The sequence below is a fragment of the Caretta caretta genome, chromosome 1 (genome assembly GCF_965140235.1).
Source record: "Caretta caretta isolate rCarCar2 chromosome 1, rCarCar1.hap1, whole genome shotgun sequence".
In the NCBI taxonomy this organism is placed as follows: Eukaryota; Metazoa; Chordata; order Testudines; family Cheloniidae; genus Caretta; species Caretta caretta.
In genome coordinates this window covers 130,966,766-130,983,093 of record NC_134206.1, presented here as the reverse complement: position 1 = coordinate 130,983,093, position 16,328 = coordinate 130,966,766, and the positions used below count along the sequence as shown (strand labels likewise).

Genomic DNA, 16,328 nt, shown 5'->3' with positions numbered 1-16,328 from the left:
ACACAAATATGCGGGATAGTGTTTTGTTAGGAAGCAGACTGAGACACTGCTTCTAGAAGAAGGTACAAAGACCTTGTGTCCACAGCAAAATAAATAAATACATAAATATCGTAACTTGAGTTCATTAATATGAATTACAATCCTGTTGAAGACAAGACAGTTTGAAGTCTTCACATGAGTTAGTCAGTTGAGTTAAAGTCCAACAAGGAATATTCACAACGGAGTCCCAAACCTATCTTTAACTGCTTACAAATCCAGACAAGAAGATAAATATTACCAGGTTTCAGAGTAGCAGCCGTGTTAGTCTGTGTCCGCAAAAAGAACAGGAGTACTTGTGGCACCTTAGAGACGAACAAATTTATTTGAGCATAAGCTTTCATAGGCTACAGCCCACTTCATCAGCTGCATAGAATGGAACATATAGTAAGAAGATATATATACACACAGAGAACATGAAAAGTTGGAAGTTGCCACACCAACTCTAAGAGGCTAATTAATTAAGATGAGCTATTATCAGCAGGAGAAAAAAAAACTTTTGTAGTGATAATCAAGATGGCCTATTTCAGACAGTTGACAAGAAGGTGTGAGGATACTTAACATGGGGAAATATATTCAATTTGTGTAATGACCCAACCACTCCCAGTCTCTATTCAAGCCCAAGTTAATGGTATCTAGTTTGCAAATAATTCCAGTTCAGCAGTTTCTCATTGGAGTCTGTTTTTGAAGCTTTTCTGTTGCAAAATTGCCACCCTTAAATCTTTTACTGAGTGACCAGAGAGGTTGAAGTGTTCTCCTACTGTTTTTTGAATGTTATGATTCCTGATGTCAGATTTGTGTCCATTTATTCTTTTGCGTAGAAACTGTCTGGTTTGGCCAATGTACGTGGCAGAGGGGCATTGCTGGCACATGATGGCATATATCACATTGGTAGATGTGCAGGTGAATGAGCCCCTGATGGCGTGGCTGATGTGATTAGGTCCTATGATGGTGTCCCTTGAATAGATATGTGGACAGAGTTGGCATCGGGCTTTGTTGCAAGGATAGGTTCCTGGGTTAGTGTTTTTGTTGTGTGGTGTGTGGTCGCTGGTGAGTATTTCCTTCAGGTTGGGGAGCTGTCTGTAAGAGAGGACTGGTCTGTCTTCCACCTTTTCATGTTCTCTGTATGTATATATATCTTCTTACTATATGTTCCATTCTATGCATCTGATGAAGTGGGCTGTAGCCCACAAAAGCTTATGCTCAAATAAATTTTTAGTCTCTAAGGTGCCACAAGTACTCCTATAAATATTATCATGAACTACAATTTCCCATCAACCTCTTCCCACTGCGCATCCTCTTCTTCCTGACCAGGTAGGAGGAAGGACGCTGAACCAGGAAGTTACTGGGCAATTTTGGGAGGCAGTGGCATGGCTAGTCAGAAGTTGAAGAGAAGAAACCTGAGTAACTGCATTCCAGGCATCACAGGTGGGTGCAGGTCTGTGGGACTCATCGGGGAGCAGCAGTGACTGGGCAGGGAGCCAGGGTAAAGAGGCCCCAATGAGAGATACACCACTAACTGAACCTGGCCTGGAGACCTGAAAGCTCCTATTTACTTCTCCTAGAGCCTTTTAATAGAGAGGCCACCCAAGGCACTAAGAGCTCTACTCTCCATTGGATTGACCCCAGTGACCCAAACAAAAACCCCCTATTGCTCATTTCGAACTGTAACTGTTTAGGCCTCTCCATGTACCGCATTTGCAACCTTTCCTTTTCCTGCCAGTCCTAGCAAGATATCATTTTCACTTAGCCATGTGTCTGAGTGATTACTGGGTCAAGCCAGGGCTAGCACCTACAAGCGGGCACACCAGGCCTAGCAGCTGAAACACCATCAGTACTTGCCTCCGAGTTGTGGTATACCTGGCACGCTATAGGTACCTTAAGGGTTTGCGATACTCCAGCACTATGCAGCTAAAATTACAATCTGTTTTAACGGAAGCTTATACTCTTTGAGTCAAAAGAGAGAGACCCGAGTAGGACTAGGTAAGGCACGATGGGGGCAAGTTATGTACAGCTCCTATTATATTTCCTTTTTGAAACCTCCATTTAACTCTTTATTGAGGCACAGACCAAAGTTCTATCTTTTCCAGGACCTTTCAGTGAACATTACACAGAATCAAACCCGGGGCTATGATACTCAAAACCCTCACCTTGAGCTCTCAGTCTCATTTAAAGACAGAGTACCACTCAATTGTTTAGTGTATATATATCTGTACATATAGTACAAAAAAAGAAACATTTAAATAGTATTTAAAATATTCTTAAATTACTTTTAAACAAGAGCTATTAGGTAGTAAATCTATCACTGTGTTCTTCCTGCACAGACTTTCACAAATGCTTTCTATTGCTATTACAATCATAAAATCACAGAAGTGTAGAACTGGAAGGGACCTCAATAGATCATCTTGCCCAATCTTCTGCACTCAAAGCAGATAACTGCACTCAAAGCAGATACATAATAACTAGACCATTCCTGACATGTGTTTGTCTAACCTGTTCTTAAAAACCTCCAAAGACGGATATTCCACAACCTCCAAAGGCAATTTATTCCAGTGCTTAACCACCTTGAAGTTAGGAAGATTTTCCTATTATCCAGCCTAAATTGCCCTTGCTGCAATTTAAGCCCATTGCTTCTTGCCCTATCCTTAGAGGTTTTCACCCTCCTCTTTGTAACAGCCTTTTATGTACTTGAAGATTGGTGTCATGTTCTCCCCACAGTCTTCTCTTCTCCAAACTAAACAAATCCATTTTTTTTCCCAATCTTTCATCATAGGTCACGTTTTCTAAACCTTTAATCATTTTTGTTTCTCTTCTTTGGACTTTCTCTGAGTTGTCCGCATCTTTCCTGAAATGTGCTGCCCAGAACTGGACACAATACTCTAGTTGAGGCCTTATCAGTATGCAGTAGAAGAATTACTTCACATGTCTTGCTTATACGTCCCAGAATGTTGGTCTTTTTTTTTTTTTGCAACAGTGTTGACTCATATTTAGCATGTCTGTTTACAAATAATTTTTTTGAGGAGGGAGAAGACAAGGGGGTCTGTTGAGAATTTCCCCCACACACATACTTTTCAGAAACCAAAAACTGAAAAAATCTCAGACAAAACCTGAATATTTTTTTTCTTGACCATCCCACGCCCTAACATTTCAGTATTCGGGCCATACCGGGGGTTGGGTTTTCAATGAAAACTTGAAGAAAAACTTTAATGAAAATGAACATTTTGTTGCTTTCATCAACGTTTTTTAGGAGAACAAATACATACCCCAACTACCTCTAATACATAACTATCCTTTCACCTCTGATGATTTATCAGTCTATAATGCTTTCTAATCTGTAGCGTGTGTCACTATATGTAGTGTGGATTCTTCAGAGCTGGAATCAAACTACAGTGTGTCTCAATCCTTCTCCAAACATTTCTGTCTTGTTAGCAAACAGAAAGACTGTTGAGTGATTCTTCTAGTTAGCAGCATTGACCTTTGTTAATAGTTGACCTGGTTGCCCCAGCTTGTAGTCAGATAAGAAATCCTGCCTGTGGAAATTTTTTTACAGGTTTTTAAGATAATATATAAAATATCCAGTTCCTATTTCTACAGGGGCCTCACATAAAAAGGGCACTATCTTTTCCCCATAAGCCCAGCTGAATCAGATAAGTGATTTACATCCTTCATCTCACTGAGTTCTACCTCTGTTGTTTCCTTAACAGAGACACAATCCCAATTTAAAGCACAGAGCTAAGAGTTAGAAGTGATTTTCATGGGCTCTGGATCCTCTGTTGGAAACAAAGATTCTATCCCATCTCTCCCTCTAAGTCCACAAAATACACCACAATGGACCATACAGTATTATAGGCATAGTTGGTAACAACATCTATTAAGTCACCCATCACTTCTCATTATAAGACCTTGTTCTCAGTTTCTTATATCTGGGCCAAACTCTAACTATTCAGTCTGAAATTTTCCATGCTGCATGTCTGCCTCAGGCTGAATATTTTGGGAAAGCTGCAGCTAAAATGGTTGTGCCATTTCACAGAATGAGGCTAGTGAAAAATATATTGTTTTGGACATGTTAAAAAATTCTGGCAGCCTTTTCTGTGAGAAGTTCTACTGCAGCCATGCTCTGGAACAAGAGGATGATATTTGGCAGGGGGTGACCTTTGTGTCAGGGGAGACACAGGGGCACTGTAACAAGGGGAGCAAGAGGGCCATGGCCACATCACTTTTAAAAGTGGGACGGCTATGCCCTTCCACATTTTTTCTGCCTTAACGGTGAGCGATGGGGAGAGAGGAGGCAGAGAGGAGCAAGCGGGGGACAGAGCCTAGGAGGAAGAGGCAGAGTGGGGATGAGAAGAGATGGAACAAGGGTGGGGCTTTTGGGGAAGAGACAAAGCGGGAGCAGGAAGAGGTGGAAAGAGGGCAGGGCCTCAGTGAGAGAGGCAGAGTGGGGGGAGCCTTGGGGGAAGGGGCGGAATGCAGGCAGGGCCTGGGGGTAGGGGCAGAGTGGGGGCAGGGCCACACCCCAGGCACCGGTGGCCTCCCCACTTCTAGGGAGCTTCAGGTGCTCCTGGGTGTAGCCTCTCCCTCAAAAAATCTCACGCACTACCAATGCACTGAACTTGTTCCAGACCAGGGCTGAGCAGGACTTTTCGTGCAGTTGCCACTCTGGGCTGCTGTAGGCCATGCCAGGTGTCATAAATATAAAGGGAAGGGTAAACACCTTTAAATCCCTCCTGGTCAGAGGAAAAACCCTTTTACCTGTAAAGGGTTAAGAAGCTAGGATAACCTCGCTGGCACCTGACCAAAAGGACCAGTGAGGAGACAAGATACTTTCAAAGCTGGAGATGGGGGGAGAAATAAAGGCTCTCTCTGTCTGTGTGCTGCTTTTGCCAGGACCAGAGCAGGAATGCAGGCTAATAAGCAATCTAGTTAGATATGCATTAGATTCTGTTTTGTTTAAATGGCTGATAAAATAAGTTGTGCTGAATGGAATGTATATTCCTGTTTTTGTATCTTTTTGTAACTTAAGGTTTTGCATAGAGGGATTCTCTATATGTTTTGAATCTGATTACCCTGTAAGGTATTTACCATCCTGATTTTACAGAGGTGATTTTTTTACTTTTTCTTCAATTAAAATTCTTCTTTTAAGAACCTGATTGCTTTTTTCATTGTTCTTAAGATCCAAGGGTTTGGGTCTGTGTTCACCTATGCAAATTGGTGAGGATTTTTATCAAGCCTTCCCCAGGAAAGGGGGTGTAGGATTTGGGAGGATTTTGGGGGGAAAGATGTTTTCAAGCGGGCTCTTTCCCTGTTATATATTTGTTAGACGCTTGGTGGTGGCAGCAAAAAAGTCCAGGGGCAAATGGTAAAATAGTTTGTACCTTGGGGAAGTTTTAACCTAAGCTGGTAAAAATAAGCTTGGGGTTTTTTCATGCAGGTCCCCACATCTGTACCCTAGAGTTCAGAATGGGGAAGGAATCTTGACACCAGGTCTGGGCACTGTAACTGAGAACAGGGACCTGTCTTTGCTGTGCTCACAATTGTCACCTTGCTGGGTCCATTCTGCAAAGAGGAGGGACTTGTCATATCTCAAATGAAGGAGGGACAAGGGCTAGACATGGTGGGAGAGGATAGATTGGGACAAGTAACTTGAGGAGGAAGGACAAACTGGAACTAGAGGCTGGGAAGGGGGTTGGTGGACAAGGGACTCTGAGACCAGCTGGTCAAGGAGACTGGAACTGGGAGTCAGGGATGGAAATTGGATGGAAGATGGGGAGTCAGAGGATGATGGAGAGAGAGGTTGAGCAAGGAACCATCGGGGAGACTGTGACTGGCTAGGCAAAGACAGGGACTGGGAATCTGTGTGGCCGGGGGAAAGGAGAACAATCTAATAAGGAACAAGAAAAGAACTAGAACTGGCTGTGCAAACATACTGGGGAAGAAGTAGTGGATGGGGAACATGTGGGGAAGAGGAGTGGTTACAGAAAGTTGCGGGTGGAACAAGGTTCCAGGAGGAGGTGACTGGGATTGTCTGGGCAAGGAGAATAAGATAAGAATCCTGAGGAGAGGAGACTGGGAATAATTAGGTGAGGAGAATGGGTCTGGGATGAGGAGCCAGGGGGGAGAGACAGGACTGGACCATGGACAGGTTGGAGGGGATGCTGCAGAAAAGTCTGTACCCACTAGATAGACTTCCCTCCGGAGTTTGGAATGGAACCCAAGATTCCCGAGTCTCACCATTTCTCTGCTGTCAGCAAGTATCTGTGAAACCAACTGACAAGTATATGTCTCATTCCCCTCTAGTGCTTGTCCACATATAGGGTGAAAACCTAATATCTCTATCAATTACTCTATTAACTTGAGTGGCAGAGGTCTGCATAGTGGAACTAAAAGTTCCTCCGGATGGCCCACGTGGGTGTAAATATGATTTTTTTCAGTTTGTTTTTTAAAAAGCATCTCAGAAATTACACACAAAAAAGTATGTTACAAGAACATTATTAAGGTTGCAAAATCAAGCATTTAAAAGTTAGCAGACACCAGAATTAAGCTTCCCTGTGCAACCTTAATTTGCTACTCTTGTTCATATGCGTATGATACAGTCTAATCACAAGGTCACATGCTATTCTTCCCCCTAAACAGCAAACAGTAGGTAAGACCATATTTTTAACCTCCAAAGCATGATAGAATCTTGCTAGCATTGGAACATATGGTTCTAGGGAGTGCAGATATTGCAAAGTTTAAATATTAGTCCACTAAGTCACCCCCTCTGGGAATTACCATAATTTTTCATGTAAGCTGTAAAATTTACTAGGCACTCTCTAACATCACAAGGAACCCTGTTGAAAGACAACTCAGCATCGCTTTAACAATTTAGGGGGCACAGTCTAATTCTGGACTGCTCTGTTCGGCTTGACGCTTGAATGTGTTGCTCTGCAGGTGAAACTACTGTGACATGTTCAGAAATATAAGTTGAAGGAACAAAGTAATCATAAAAACTCTGCAAATCATTCAAGCTGTAGCAATCAGCTAAACATTATTTATCCTGTTTGATTTCCCACTCTTGTGTAACCACTCTTATGATATTAAAATCCAGACGTGTACTTGCAGCACTAACAGAAACATCGTTTTATATGAAATCAAGCATATCAGGATATGTTTTGACAACTTTCACAAACACTAAATTTCAAAGGTTTAAGCTAATTGAAAAAAGACAAGCCTGTATTTTAGTTGGAGTATATGATCCAGAACAAGAAAGTCTTTTTGAACCTCTGGTGAGGCATTTAGCCAACAGTGAACAGGACAAAGGTGTTGTTAATGAAAATCAAAATATCGACAGTATTTTGGTTTCCAGTATCAAAGTAGTACAATAAATGGAGGCCGTAACTTAGAAGCAGGCTGATCACTATCTTTCATATCTTTATTTCAGTAAGATCTTGAGTCTGGATAGAAACATAAAACTGTAAACCACATAATACAATAAAACAATTTCTAATATTTGAAACTGATAAGATTGTAACTTTCAACACGAAACTCTAACATCTTCTACTAGGAGTATCACGTATCTTCTTCATACCCTTATTTTTGAAATATCGTCTATAAGAAAGAGCTGGTGATAGCTGTTCCCTTAGAAATATTTCTAGAGCATCTTCCTTTGTGCATTTGCTAGAAGTCCCAATTTGGCTGGTACCAGCCTGTAGATCCCTGGTGAGGACAGCCTCAGCTATTATCTTGGTTCTCTGATTGTTCAGATATCAAACCACCATGGTGCTTCAATGTCTATGTCCCATCACTGCAGGGACAGCTGTCTGAATACACTCCTCAGATACTCTCCTGACCAGGGCTTCCTTTCTGCTCCTGACAATATCTGTGGTCCTTGCAGTGAGAGCAAATGAACATAACACTCATTCAACCAGTCCCAGTAATAGCAATCTCCACCTCTCTTCGGAAAAGGAGCAGGAAAAAGAGACAGATATGTGCGGAAAGGAAGAAATACATTATGATTAAGAAGACGAGGAAGCCACTGGCAGCTGCTGAAGAAAAAAGGGTAAAAAGCCACTGGGAAGCAATGAGAATAGAAGGGAAGGACTTGGGAGTCGGGGGAGAAAGGGGAGCCTTGAAGGAGAAGGAGGAAGATAGCTTTGGTTGGGTAAGAATGCAAATGCAATTTTTCCAAATAAGGCACGAATTCAAAAGGGGAAACATTGAAAGGTTTTGTTTATATTTTTCCAAGAAAAAATATCTAGGATCTGATCCTGCATTACCTTGTATATTCATTTACACCTGTGCAAAATGGATGTAACACACTACTATTCTGAGTCAATGGTGTTTTACTTTAAGCCCACTTTCGCACAAGTGTAAGTGGACACACCAGTGGAGAATCAGGCCTCAAAATCCACTAGAATGCATAGACAACAGTCCAGTGGATGCTGCAACTAGTTTCTCACACATTCCTGGTTTATAAGGAGAACTGCCCTTTGTAACGCTTCTCAGATATTGGCAAGTATGCCTGTAATATCTAGACATTCAAATACTACAGCGATACACACCATGGCAATGCCTATAAATGAATTTAAAGCTGATCAATTCTAGTATGGGAAAGGGGTTCTTTGTGTGTTGGAACAAAAGTGGTGCCTGTTAAGTTTGAGACTTCAATAGAAACTCACATAACCAAAAGATAACACCTGCTTCAGCTTAGCAATAAACACTTGGAGTAAAATCCTGGCCCCACTGAAGTCAACGCGATTAGGATTTCACCCATGTTAGTCTCCCTTAGAAAGACAGTCTGGGCTGCTGTAATCCCATATTTTAAAAAGGTAAAATATTAAGGTGGATGGTTCATTTACAGAAGACCACAGAACATTACAGCGTGAGAAAGACATAAAGATAAGACCCAGTAAGAATACAGATAATTTGTAGTATCTGAGAACAGGTAATTTAACTGGATAAATTAAAGGGTGAGGAAGGCTGGCCAGCAAGTAGGATACTGCTCTTGGACTTGAGATGCCTTGTTTCACGTCCACGCTCTGCCACACAATTCCTGTGTGACTCTGGGCAAGTCACTTAGCCTCTCTGTGCCTCAGTTCCTCATCTATAAAATGGGGATAATAGGAATTGTCTACCTCACGGGGTGTTTATCAGCAATGGGAGCCATATAAGAACCTAAGACAGATAGTATCAAACACTGGATTTCTATTTATTTGAAACTGTAATGTTTATATAATCAGATTAAATACCATTTAATGGAAATATAAGAATTTCAAATAGTTAAAAAAAATATTTCATCCAAATATAATTTTTACATTTTTTTTAAAAAACAGTACCCATCTTAATGTTACCTTCCTTCATAATTCATGTTACTGCTTTCAGAATGATAGATTTCATTTCACACACAGAAATCCTTTTTTCTAATAAACTCTAATGTATAGAAATGCATATGTATAGCTGTTTTTACTTCACATGGATCTACCAAACATTTCTTTTCATTACAAATGTTCTGTCTTCTGCACAATATATTTTGACACCTCATGCAGAAGCTAAAGATTTGTCCTGTTTCTCTTAACAAAATTAGAAATGTGCCCAGTTTTCTCACCAATTAGCTCCTTGTCATCAACTGGATTATTATAGGAACATGCAGCAGCTGTCGCTACAATTGCTACAAAAAACCCTTCACACACACAATCTCCCTACAGTTTTATTCAGTTTAAGTGATTTATCTCTAAACTATTCCTTTTATATAGAAATCTGCAGAATCCTCTGATAAAATGTTTCACATGCTTTCTACTGGGAGGTTTGCTAAAATAAACATTTAAAGATACTCACTTCAAAAATATTCTGTGATATACATGAATACTATGCCAAACGTGATTTTAACTGGCTAGTATTTCAATATGAAGTTCTAACAGCCACAAAAAAGATGTCACTGTTAGCAAAACACACTTAATCCAGACGATTCTGCAAAAACAAAATTCCAACCATTGTTGTTTCTCTACAAAAAACCACTACCTATGCTCAAGTAAGTGTTCTGCTGCCTGGATTCAAAATCCGCATCAGTTCCACTGGGACTTCTTCTTCTGACTGATCATGCTGAGGGCTCTGCTTGTCTCCAGCACTCAGGACCCTGAGCTACCACCATCACCTGGGACCCCTGATCGATTCAAGCTTCATGGAGTGGTGAGAACCCAGCTCTCTCTCTCTCTCTCTCTAGGCATAGCCTTCTGACCCTGACTTGTGTGATCAGTTATAGTTTTCTAAACCTGACTTTTATAATCAAATTTAAGTTAGATTTAATATTATAACTGTTTTGTTTGTTTGGCTTCCCTATGGTTATTACTTGGCAATAAATAACTTTAATGATTAAGCTGGTTGCTTCTCTCACTCTCTCCCCCGCCCCCATGGGTGTTTTTTTTGGTTTCCTCTTTCACTCTGCAGCAACGTTCCTCGTACCTAAGCTAAAGATCCCTGCAGCACCCAAAAATCCTGTGGGGTTTGCTCATCAAGTGGGTTACTACCAGAATAATTGTAACGTGAAAGTGGGGATAAAGACATGCTGAACCTGGGACATATGAGGGTGGCAGATTGAAAGTGCTGCTCAACCCAGCGTGCTAAGGTGTACTCTATTGTGGTGCGGTGCCCAAGGCATATGAAGGTGACAGTTTGGAGGTGCTGTTTGATCCAGCCTACTGAGTCCAGGGACATATAAGAGGTCATCTTAGGAGTGCTGATTGACCCGGTCCTCTCAGATGTGCTCTGTTAGAGTGTGTGTGTGTTCATCTGATTCTGGGGCTGAAGAACTGAGCACTGGGGAACCTAGGTTCTGCAGGATAGCTTCATTGGGAGGGAACTTGCAGCAGGGAAAAGTAGAGGTCCATATGAGCACACAAGTGACACAAGCAGTACATTGATAGAAGTATAGAACCCCCCCCATCCCAGAAAAGTAACCCTAATAAATGAAAAGGAGTACTTGTGGCACCTTAGAGACTAACAAATTAGTCTCTAAGGTGCCACAAGTACTCCTTTTCTTTTTGCGAATACAGACTAACACGGTTGCTACTCTGAAACCTAATAAATGAGCGCACCGAAAAGTAATGGGCAAAACTGGTAACGTGTGTTTCTCCTTTTTCTCCCCTCACCTTCCTCATAGCTTTTTTCCAACTGGTTTGGGAGGGGTGGACAGATGCACGGTGGTACCCCCTCCTACAACCATAGAGCATACTTGAGGAGGCAGGATGAATAGAAGGAAGGGACATGTCTGAATGAATGAAGCCTCCTTTCCTGTCCCTATTAGCTGAGCATTGCCCCACAGCCATTACGTGGCTCCTAGCAGGGGAATTAATTAGTTCTGTTTAGGGTGGGGTAATTATGTTCTGGGGGCCTCTGTAAAATTAATTTCAATGGTAGTTGGGTGCCTATCCTGAAAATCTCACTGAGCACCTATCTGCATCTGTAGGTGTTCAAATACCTTTGAACATCTGGTCCTAAGTCATTAAGAATTAGAGTCAAGAGGCTTTCCCCCATTGCGACACAGAAGTCTCATGTAACATGATGCAAAAACACGCTGCTTGTTCCACCAGAAGCACCAAACTGCAATTTAATCAAATATGTTCAAAGACCTGATGCTTCCAGAAGATCCAAATTCTCAAAAAATGATCATGATGTCACTCTAAAATGGCTAGGTCATGTCAATTTCCTCAAAACACATACATTATGACAGAAAAGAAATCTTGAGGGTGTAGATCCACGGTCTTGGGTTGTGCCCATCTCTGTTAAACGCTTTATGGGGGTTCCAAGAAGGTGCATCTCAGCACAATTTTTTGTTTATTAAAATAATAACCCATCCTTAAATGTTGATGGAACAGAGCTGAGGGAAAAATGAAGCAGCCTCCATTCCAGCATCCACATCAGCAAAAACGAACATAGTGAGATGTTTAGAAAACTCTTAAGGAAAAATGTCTAATTTTAGATAATAAAGTTTACTGTGTTTCTAAATTCTACCAATTCCATAACAGAACAGCCACTTAGGGCAGAATGGAAGGTAGAGGGCTAAAATACGGAGCTGGCTTTGGTGGTCCAAAGACCCCATGGCCAATGAGCCCCTCCCTCCCAAGGCTAATCCCAACATTCATTTAAAAAAAAGTTTCTAGCCTTTTTCATTGCAGAGAAAGTCTTCAAAATGCAAGTCAATGGCAAGGGCTGAAACTCTGTCAAAACAAAGCTCATAGGTTTTCATGATCCTTGGTCACAACAGCTCCTAGGTAGTCTTTGGGGTCTGTGAAGACCACAGTTGTAGGTCTCCTGATATTATATTCTTGTATTTTTTAAAAATAGGTTAATTCATGCTATTAACATTTAAAGAACTATGGAAACCATCCTGCAAACCATTATGCACACGTGTAAAGTTACTCGTGTTGCATCAGGACTGGGCCCATAAATAACACATAAAACCGTGAAGAGTCTTGAAAGTCAGACATGAGTAATGGAAACTATTTTTGGAAACGGATGGTCATGGCCTTACATTATGGAGAACATCCAAACAGGAAGGAAATATAGTTTTTTACATACCTTTAAAAAAAAACATATGCACACAGAAAAAAAGACTGAAGAACTACACAGTACTTATATGGAAAAGGTTGCTTGTAAAATGTATCATAGTAAAGGAGAAAAATATCCTGAAGGTATGCCAGGAGAGGGGCAAAACCATTAAAAAAAAACAAAAACTGGAATGCTCGGATATTAACTGGGTTTTGTCAACATCTAATAGCATAATCATATTTTAGAGAAAAATAAGTTTCAGTAAATGCACAGTAGGAACCATCAAGTTACTCCCTTTAACGTCAAGGAAAAGAATGAATTATGAATATGTTTAACCAGGCAAAACATTTGAGGACACAACTGAAACATAATAGGATTAGACAACAACCAAGTATTAAAAAGAATGATCTCTGAAATAGTAATGCATTCTGCAAGTTAAAAAAAAATAAATCTGCTGAAGATACACGAGGAGGCCAAGTATGTTCTACAGAACCTGATAGAAATAAGTCTTGAATAAACAATGTAGACACAAGGCTCTTTAGTTAGAACAATACAGAAAAACTGAAATCCAAGCCATGATGTGTCAGGTGTTTTTTTGTGGGACTTATAGGTAGAAATCCAGCTGCTTGTGTCTGTCTTTTCTTTTAGGAAGTTAGGTGGAGAACGTAGGAAATCTTTAAAATCCTGAGGAGTGTTGGGAAACTGTGTCCTCCCTTAACATATAAAGGTTAACTTGATACGGTCCCACACAGCACGACGAGCCTCATTTTTCATTAGATTATCATTATATTTATTTCCCTTCCTTTCCTTCTGAATGTTTCTACACCAAAGCCTAGGCATAGAAAAAAGAAAAAAAGCTGACTGTTCTGAAAAGACACCTTTTCCATTGTCTTGCTTTCCCTGAGTATTTTTTTTTTTCTGGGAGCTGAGCAGTTTCTCAATAACTGCTCTTGGGGACTCATTATCTGGAGTGAAGCACTCTGTGGGTGTGTTTGAATTCAACAAACAGGGAATTTGTATCCTTTTTCAAAATATCCTTAAATGAATTTTGGACAAAGGAAATTATATTTTCACCTTCTTTCTGTGTCCTCCAGGACACCAGCTATGTTCATGAGAGTACTCCTATTTTCTAAGTCTTCAGATTTATTACGGAGAAAGTCCACATCCCTGTACAGGTCCCACTTACAATTTCCAGAACTATTACTCCCATGCTGTTCAGCTTCAGACATCTTTTTATCTTTTCTAAAACACCTAGCATTAATTGTGGATGGGGCTCTTCTTATGCAGCTGTGTGCCACTTTTATGTAACTCCTATTGTATGATGGCCTTTAATCTCCTTAACCAGTACTTCTGTATCTGCCCTGGTCCCCACTGCTAAAAAAGGTGGGTTTTTTTTAAACCTGGGAGTAACTATATTGAGGTAAAAATACAGAGAAGACTAGGCACCTAGTTTCACCATGAGGTAAACCATGAGGTAAACTGCCATATAATTAGAACCCTACCGAATTCATGGTCCATTTTGGTCAATTTCACGGTAATAGGATTTAAAAAAATAGTACATTTCATGATTTTAGCTATTTAAAACTGAAATTTCATGGTGTTGTAATTGTAGGGGTCCTAACCCAAAAAGGAGTTGTGGTGGGGGTCACAAGGTTATTGTAGTGGAAGTTGCGATACTGCTATAGTTACTTCTGCAGTGCTGCTGGTGGCGGCGCTGCCTTCAGAGCCCCCTAAAATAATCTTGTGACCCCACTTCAACTCCCTTTTGGGTCAGGACCCCCAACTTGAGAAACGCTGGTCTCCCCCATGAAATCTTTATATTATAGGGTAAAAGCACACAAAAGACCAGATTTCATGGTCCGTGACGCGTTTTTCATGGCCGGAATTTGGTAGGGCCCTACCTATAACCCCTCTGGGTTGATGTTGGCAAGTTTACCCTGCAGTAAAACTAAAATACCTAATCTTAACTGTGTTTTCATTTCAGTATAGCTCAGATGTATTAGTTATTCCAGGGTAAAATATAAACCTTTTTTAGCAGTCAAGACAAGTCCTCTGTCTCCATTTGGCTGCTAGCAAGTGCAGGGGTGATCATAGAATCATTGAAATGTAGGATTGGAAGAGACCTCAAGAGGTCATCAAGTCCAGCCCTCCAAGCTAAGGTAGGACCAATAAACCTAGATCAGCACAGACAGGTGTTTGTTCAACCTGTTCTTAAAAACCTCCAATTAATGGGATTCCACAATCTCTCTTGTAACTCTATTCCAGACCTTAAATAACCTTATTGTTAGAAAGTTTTTTCCTAATATCTAATATAAATCTCTGTGCTGTAGATTAAGCCTATTCTTCTCCTGCCTTCAATGAACAAGGAGAAAAAGTGATCCCCTGTTCTCTTTATAGCAGCCAATAACATATTTGAAGACTGTTATCTGATCCCCACTCAGTATTCTTTTCTCAAGACTAAACATCCCCAGTTTTTTAAACCTTTCCTCATAGATGAGGTTTTCAAACCTTTCAGCATTTTGTTGCTTTCCACTTGATTCTCTCCAGTTTGTCCACATTTTCCCTAAAGTGTGGCTCTCAGAACTGAATACAGTCCTCTAGCTCAGTGGTTCTCAACCGTTCCAGATTACTGTACCCCTTTCAGGAGTCTGATTTGTCTTGCATACCCCCAAGTTATACCTCACTTAAAAATTACTGAGATACAAAATCAGACATAAAAATACAAAAGCGTCACAGCACACTATTAGTGAAAAATGGCTTATTTTCTCATTTTACTATATAATTACAAAATAAATCAATTGGAATATATATATATTGTACTTACATTTCAGTTTATAGTATATAGAGCAGAATAAACAAGTCATTGTCTGTATGAAATTTTAGTTTCTACTGACTTTGCTGGTACTTTTTCTGTAGCCTGCTGTAAAACTAGGCAAATATCTGGGTGAATCGATGTTCCCCTTGGAAGACCTCTGCATAACCCGGTGGGTACACGTACCCCTGGTTGAGAACCACTGCTCTAGCTGAGGCCTCTCCTGTGCTGAGTAGAGCAGGGCAATCACGTTCTGTGTCTTACATACAACACGCCTGTTAATACATCCCAGAATGATTAGTCTCTTTCGCAACTGTATCAAAGTGTTGACTCATATTCAATTTATGATCCACTATAACCCCCAGATCCTTTTCAATAGTACTACCACCTAACCATCTATTCCGCATTTGGTAGCTGTGCATTTGATTTTTCTTTCCAAAGTGAAGTACCTTGCACTTGTCTTTATTGAATTTCATCTTGTTGACTTGAGATCAATTCTCCAATTTGTCAAGGTTATTTTGAATTCTAATCCTGTCCTCCAAAGTGCTTTCAACCCCTCCCACCTTGATGTAATCTGCAAATTTTATAAGCATACACCGGAGCCGTAAGAGGAAGAAAAACCTTTCCATTTTACTGACTTTCTCCCACTTTTAATTAAACAGAATTCCTTAATAGTGGAGATTCATTAGGTAGTTTCTACTGGTCATGATATGTACTTTTTTAGATTGTGTGTGTGTTGGGGGGTGGGGGGGGGATTACTGCAGCAATAGTGGTTTGACTAGCTTAGTTAATGGAGTTTTGCTAATATCTTTAAAAGCATTCAGGCAGTTTGCGTCTACCGTGCAACTTGCATCCTGCTAACACTCTGCCAATAATAGAGCTGGACAGAACATATTTTTAAGACAGTATTTTTTTTTTGTTTATGCCATAATTTTGAAAATCTCAAACTTTTAACCTG

At 40.5% G+C, this 16,328-nt stretch overlaps 1 protein-coding gene across 8 annotated transcripts in view; it reads right to left on the bottom strand.

The window, feature by feature from the left end:
- The window catches only part of STS (steroid sulfatase), a 186,951-nt gene that overhangs the window by 141,319 nt on the left and 29,304 nt on the right, over window positions 1-16,328 (bottom strand). The gene's annotated exons all lie outside the window — the stretch shown is intronic.